The sequence below is a fragment of the Thalassophryne amazonica genome, chromosome 3 (assembly GCF_902500255.1).
Source record: "Thalassophryne amazonica chromosome 3, fThaAma1.1, whole genome shotgun sequence".
Classification (NCBI taxonomy): domain Eukaryota; kingdom Metazoa; phylum Chordata; class Actinopteri; order Batrachoidiformes; family Batrachoididae; genus Thalassophryne; species Thalassophryne amazonica.
The window spans coordinates 111,907,953-111,913,952 of record NC_047105.1 but is presented as its reverse complement, the minus strand read 5'-3'; positions in this window follow the sequence as shown (position 1 = coordinate 111,913,952).

The window sequence follows — 6,000 nt, the reverse complement described above, 5'->3', positions numbered from 1 at the left end:
TAAAGTTCTAAAAGGGCAACTCCACTTTGAGTCTTTCATTTCTTCTTTTAGCTGTTTCTTGGACTTGTTCTGATGATTACAGTGGAGTCACAAAAATTGCTTGCGGTTGTTATAAATTAAAAGTATGATTTAAGAATGAAAGAGAGGGACTTGGAGTAGAGCCGCTGATTATTTGCATCAAAAGGAGCCAGTTGAGGTGGTTCGGACATCTGGCGAAGATGCCCCCTGGATGTCTCCCTAGGGAGGTTTTCTCGGCACATCCAACAGGGAGGAGGCCCCAGGGAAGACCCAGGACACACTGGAGAGATTATATTTCCCAACTAACTTGGGAACATCTCACGATCCCCTCCGGAAGAGTTTTAGTACTTGACTTAGGATAAGGAAGAGTGGGATGAGCTACTTAATCTGCTGCCATCACGACCCGGACCTAGATAAGTGGCAGAAAATGTGATGAGATAATGAATGAAGCAATCAAATGAAAACATGATACTAATTGCTTTCTCTTCCCAGTGAGTATTTTTCCATTGAAAAGATGTTTAAAAGTTGTCTATGCCCACCATTGAAGAAAGAGTCATGTCTTTGAGCTCAAAGGTGTCTGCTAAAAATCTACAGTCGTTTTGTTTTGACAGCATACCTTGCAGAGCAAAGTGAATTTCTCCTTGTCCATCGCAGATCTTGCATCAGAGCCAGGGTTTGGCCAGTACAGACCCAGACCATCAAATCCATGAACCCTTAAAAATTTGATTGTAGACTGGATGAACTTTCTACGGTCGACTGTAGTGGACAACATGTTGTAAAACCTGAGGGGATTTATTTAATGTTAACATCCAAAGAAGTATTATCATGGAAACTACTTAGCTTGAGAAGATACTGTGATAGAGAGCCTTGGACCTTTTCATGTTTTCCTACATCAATAATTGAAATTCAATATCAATTAATTTCATTTATATGGCGCCAAATCACAACAAAGCCTGCCTCAAGGCGATTCACACGAGTAAGGTCTAACCTTTCCAACCCCTAGAGCAAGCACACAGGCGAGAGTGGTAAAGAAAAACTCCCTCTGATGATATTGAGGAAGAAATCTCAAGCAGACCAGACTCAAAGGGGTGACCCTCTGCTTAGGCCATTCTAACAGTTACAACTTCTTTTTTTTTTTACAAACTTTTTACAATGCTGAAGAAACAGGAAACAGAAAACCAGATTAACATTAAAAAGTGCATTATTGAGTTGACCATTCAAGTAATTGCGCCACAGGTAGGTGGTCATCCAGCACCCTGGGGTGCAGGGCCAGTGTCCATCCATCACATCATCAATAGGCCCATCCTCCTGGTAGAAGATTTCCAAATGCAGACTGCAGTGTGCTGCGTCAGCTTCAGGCATGGTATCTCGTGGTCATTCCAGCATCCTGTGATGTGCAGCTGTCAGCCTTGGGTGACATCATCAGTACCCCGGACAGAGAGACAAAAAGCAGAATAGGTCGGCCGGAAAAATTGCACCTAACGCAGAGAGAATACTAAGGTGATCGCCGGCCGCTAGCCCTAAGCTTCACTAATAAAATGATTTAAAAGGATAAGAAGCATAACACCATAATATGCCAGTATGTCAGCCATATGAGTGGGAGAATAGATGAGTCTTAAGTCTGGACTTGAATGTCTCTACAGAATCTGACTGTTTTATCTCTGTTGGGAGGTCATGATAAGAGAAAGCTCTGTGGCCCACAGACTTTTTATTCACCCTAGGGACACAAAGTAGTCCTGTGCCCTGAGAACGCAAAACCCGGGCGGGTATGTAGCGTTTAATTAGGTCAGCTATGTAGGGAGGTGCTAGTCCATGAATCATTTTATAGTTTAATAACAGAACCTTAAAATGTAATCTCACAGGGACGGGAAGCCAGTGAAGAGACGCCAAATATAACTCCCCAAATATAAACAGCTTATTTTCCAACCAAAGAGGAGAGAACTATGGATCACTGTTACACAGCTATGAACAATGCTTATCATGCTGTCCCCTGTGGTGCACTGGGCCACTCTGACCATGCCATGGTCCATCTGATTCCTATCTATTGGTTGGGAATAGCTCAGTTGGTAGAGCGAGCCATCTTATGACCGAAGGGTCGGTGGTTCAAATCCATCTCTCAACCAGTCAAAAATCTGCATATTCATAAATCTGCGTTATGTCCTTGGGCAAGACACTTAACCCACCTTACCTGTGTATGAGTGAGGTGGTGGTTGGAGGAGCTGTAGGTGCAGGATGACAGCCATGCTTCTGTCAATTTGTCCTAGGACAGCTGTAGCTACACTAGTAGCTTACCACCACCAATGTGTGTGAAAGTGCGAGTGAATGAATAATGTAACTTGTAAAGTGCTTTAGGTGTCTTGAAAAGCACTCTGTAACTCCATGTCATTATTCAAAGAATTTTATATATATATATATATATATATATATATATATATATACCTGTCTGCACGTCTTTCATTAATAAAATCTCCTTTAACAGTGGAATGTCCGGATAAACTGCTGATCCCGACCTCTTCTGAAAGTTCTCTGTTCTGTCACGACGTCCTGGGTCAACAGAGGCTTAAATTTGGAAGGTTTCAGCTCGAAACAGGCAGACAGCGGCGGCTCAGGGCGCGTATCGCGACGTCCCGCTCCGTGGGCAGTCCTTAAAGCAACAGCAACAGTCCATAATCTCTCAGCCGTTAAAATTTTCACAGAAAACCAGCTGAATTTCTCGAATGATGTCCACTTCGATCTGCCTCACAGTCTTTGAAAAAATTTTGATCAAGCAAAGCGACAGTCTCTCAGGATGTTCTCAGACAAAGAGATTCCGACGGGAGGGGTGGACCACTCCTCACTCAAAGCCAGCCCACAGGCGAATGACGTAACCGACAGGCGTGAAAAAACTCACACATGCGCACGAGGTTTCAAGGTTGTCTGATGTAATCGCACGTGATTCAAATCCATATAGTTTTTGAAAAAAATAAAAAGGTACGTTAGTTTTATCACACACCTCGTATGTATGTATGTATGTATGTATATATATATATATATATATATATATATATACAAGGTCTATTAGAAAAGTATCCGACCTTATTATTTTTTTCAAAAACCATATGGATTTGAATCACGTGTGATTACATCAGACATGCATGAACCCTCGTGGGCATGCAAGAGTTTTTTCACGCCTGTCGGTTACGTCATTCGCCTGTGGGCAGTCTTTGAGTGGTCTGGTAGTGTTGCTTTAAGGACGGCCCACGGCTCCTGACGGCAATCTGCGCTTCGAGGCGGCAGCGTCTCGCTGTTTCAAGTTGAAAACTTCCACATTTCAGGCTCTGTTGACCCAGGAAGTCATCAGAGAACAGAGAACTTTCAGAAGAAGTCGGCATGAGGAGTTTATTCGGACATTCCATTGTTAACGGACATTTTGTAATGAAAGAATGTGCGGGCAGAGTCGCATGTCGGGCCGGACCCGACCGCGGGGGGTCGAGACAGGAAAAACACCTCCGTTGGAAAACTTAACAGGCAAGTTGGAACATGCCCAGCTATTAAACAATTTCTCAGTTACTCACTTGTTGAAAGCCATCAAAAGCCGCCTGAATTTTACAAATGGTTTTCAACACGGAGGTGTTTTTCCTGTCGCGGCGCACACAGATTCGCTAAGTCGTCACGGAAACGGCTCGGTGAATTTGCGCGCATGTCTTTCATTACAAAATGTCCTTAAACAATGGAATGTCCGCATAAAGTCCTCATGCCGGCCTCTTCTGAATCTTCTCTGTTTTCTCACGACGTCCTGGGTGAATTAAGCCTTAAATTAGGATGTTTTCAGGTCAAAACAGGCCGACGACGGCCCGCTCCGTGGGAAGTCCTTACAGCGACAGAAACACCCCATAATCTCTCATCAGCCGTTAAACTTTTCACCAAAAACCAGCTAAATTTCTCGAATAGTGTCCACTCAGATATTCCTCACAGGTCCAGAAAAAATTTTGATAAAGCAATGCGTGCCGTCTCGAGCAGCGTGTGAAACAAAGGAATTCAGCCGAGAGGGTGGGACCACATCTCACTCAAGGCCTGCCCACAGCGAAATGACGTCACCAACATGCGTGAAAAAACTCACGCATGCGCACGAGGGTTCAAGCATGATTGGTGTAATAGCACGTCATTCAAATCCATATAGTTAAAAAAAAAAATAAAAGTGTCGGTTTCTTATCTAATACACCTCGTATATATATATATATAAACCATATGGATTTGAATCACGTGTACACCTCGTATATATATATATATATATAAAAACCATATGGATTTGAATCACGTGTGATTACAACAGCCAAGCTTGAACCCTCGTGAGCATGCGAGAGTCGGCGCGGCGTGCCCGCCACAGGAAAAACACCTCCGTTGGAAGCCTTAAGGACAAGTTGGAACATGCCCTGCTGTTAAACAATTTCTCAGATACTCACTCAACTGAAAGCCACCAAAAGCCGCTTGGATTTTACAAATGGTTATCAACATGGAGGTGTTTTTCCTGTGGCGGGCGCTTCACGCCGGCTGCAAGCCGATGCGCCAATCCGTCCGCACGTCTTTCATTAAAAAAATCTCCTTTAACAGTGGAATGTCCGGATAAACTGCTGATTCCGCCCTCTTCTGAAAGTTCTCTGTTCTCTCACGATGTCCTGGGTCAACAGAGGCTTAAATTTGGAGGTTTTCAGCTTGAAACAGGATGACGACGTAGCCTCGGAGCGCTGCGCGACGTCCCGCTCCGTGGGAAGTCCTTACAGCGATAGAAACAATCCAAAATCTCTCATCAGCCGTTAAAATTTTCTCCGAAAACCAGCTTAATTTCTCGAATGGTATCCACTCGGATGTGCCTCACAGTTTTCGAAAAACTTTTGATGAAGCACAGCGCCAGTCTCTCAGCAACTTCTCAGACAATGAAAATCCGACGAGGGGGCTGGACCACTCCTCCCACAAGGCGTGCTCACAGGCAAATGACGTCACCGACAGGCGTGGAAAAACTCACGCATGCACACGAAGGTTCAAGCTTGGCTGACATAAAAACATCAAATCCATATAGTTTTTTTTAAATAAAACAGTCGGTTTCTTTTCTAATAGACCTCATATATATATATATATATCAAAGAAGCCCCCATGCGCATGCTTGTGATCACCAGCCAAGGGATTAAAGGTGTTCTCTGGAGAGCCAGAGAACATTTTCAAGTTCCACTAGTCCTCAGGTACAGATCGCCAGCCATAATAAGGTCTAGGTCCATAAGCTTTGATGTTGCACACACACAAAATGTCCGATTGCAACTCTTCCTTTAGCTCAAGTTCTGGCACGATGGCACATTAGAGAGTCCACTATCTCCTGAAAATAGCATCTTCTGAGTTTTTCCAATATGAGACATACATCTACGTATCTAGGCAGGCAGTCTATAAAAACAGCTTGGTGGAGACAGTCCACGTCCATCATGTTCACAGCAGCAGTGAACCAGCATCCACACAAACAGTGCGTCACTACATTTTAGGTTCAAAAATCCAACAGACTCTGAAAAAGTTAAGAGTTTCAACATGAAGTGTGTCGTCACTTCTGTAAATCCGAGCCATCATTTTCAAGGAAAAGCTCAGAAGCTTCATTATCAGATGTAACTGTTTTCGTTTCTCTCTGTCATATGTATGTCACATGCTGAGAATTGCTGAGTAAGACGTTTTCCGGAAATGTACCTGTTAACTGTTAAAGGAGAGCAATAAAACACATCAGAGACCACTAATTATGAGTGCATGTGCGCGGAAAGGCTTACAGTCATGAATACTTTGATGTTGTGTTGCTAATTGGGATGTTAAAAAATGTGCAACATGTCCTTTAACATCCTCAAGACAGTGAAGATGGTTTGTGACTTCAGAACTAACCCAGTCCTGGCTGCCCCATCACCCTGTGTGACTCCCTGGTTGCCATTGTAAAGTCCTTCTGCTACCTGGGGATTACCATCACCCAGAACCTCA